This window comes from Meleagris gallopavo, chromosome 2 (assembly GCF_000146605.3).
Source record: "Meleagris gallopavo isolate NT-WF06-2002-E0010 breed Aviagen turkey brand Nicholas breeding stock chromosome 2, Turkey_5.1, whole genome shotgun sequence".
Taxonomy (NCBI): Eukaryota; Metazoa; Chordata; class Aves; order Galliformes; family Phasianidae; genus Meleagris; species Meleagris gallopavo.
In genome coordinates, this window is record NC_015012.2 from 53,548,679 (window position 1) to 53,550,289 (window position 1,611).

The following is a 1,611-nucleotide window of genomic DNA, read 5'->3' on the forward strand; positions in this document are numbered from 1 at the left end:
TTTTTGTCTATGTGTGTGTATGTGAGATCAGGACTCTTCTATGGCTCACAGAAGTTTAAGCCATGGAAATAAGAAGTGATGTTTGATAAGTATGAATATGCGCAAATTTGATATTGTTACTGTCCTTTGGTTGAATGATAGAGAAGCAAAGACACTCAGTTTTTTTTGTTTGTTTGTTTATTTGTTTTTTGCAACTAGTCTTGCTAATTTTGGTAAACTGTCAGCTTGCCATAGTAGCATTTTTGAAGGTGGTACATGGGGCATTCAGTTTAACTTACATATGCATTTTTGTGTGCGTTTGTATGCGTGTATGTATCGTAAAGAAAAATATATCCAGCTTTTGGCTGATCTTTCGGTACTTAAAATAGTTGTGATGTGCATGGTTGTTGATGGAGAGATGTGGGTGAAATGACCACCTTGCAAATCATGAGCAGCTGATGGGTGATGTGGGACAGACCTGCCAGTTGTGCACACTGCATTCAATTCTGAAACATGCAGTGTTTCTTTGGAACTGTACTTGTGGAGAGCCTCACATAGCGTGACTGGATAGAGCAGTGTCTGCCTGAGTGCAGTCAGCACACAAAAATGTATTTAAAAGTTGGAAGTTCTTTCAGCCCTGTTAATCTTATTAAAGCCTAATGATGACGTGTAAAATACTAACAGTGCCGATTTATTTTGTGTTGATTTTAGCTGGAATAGGAAGATAGATTTTGGCAGATGGAACCAGCACTCCCAGGTGGTAGGGAAAATTAGGAGGGATATGAAAAAGGAGTAAGGTGTGCAGAGCAGTAATAGGAGGTGAAAGGTTTAACCGTTTTGGGTGATGCTGATTTAAACACCAAGGCAGTGAACAAATAAAAATAATGGTGTCTGTTTGAGGTTTTTAAATCCTAGGAGATTCAGATGCTCGACTATAGTTAGAATTGAACTTATTAGTCTGAAAGGTTGGTTATCGTGTAAAAATTTAACCAACGTTGCTATGGGAGTCTGATGTTGTGTTGGTTGGCGTTACGGTGCGGAAAGCAGCGGTAAATATTTCAGACAGGTTGAAAACTGTGTTTGGCCCTATGGAGAGAATGAGATGCTCGGCTTCTTTTCTCTTTGTGCTTGATTTTCTATTCCTTCTTCCCCTCCCTTCCCCAAGCAGGGCCCATGCTGCCAGCACCAACCTGACCCACATACCGTGGCGGAGGTGGCTTTACCCGGCAGGGCAGGCTGGGATCCGCTCGCCCACACAGCCGTCTGGTCGCAGCTGTGTCGGTGCCGTGCGCTCGGGGCCGGCCGTGAGGTGCTCACACAGACCTATGCTCGTGGCAACCGATGGCTGTGTGTCGGCGGGAAAAGAGACGCTGGTGTCCCCACAGTGGGTGAGCTCGCAGAGAACAGGGCTCTCCTGCTCGGGAGCCAGCTTTAATCCTCCCATTGTGTGTACTTTTAAGCTGTGTTGTGATGTAATTGGCTTAATCATTACTATTATGTCGCTTTGCACAAGTAAAGATTGTAATTTGACATATGGAAATAAACGGCAACTGGATTAGTGATGTGCAGGTGTCACTTGGAAATGGGGCAGGCGAGAGCCCCGCGGTGCTTGGCAGGGGTGCTGGTAGCACC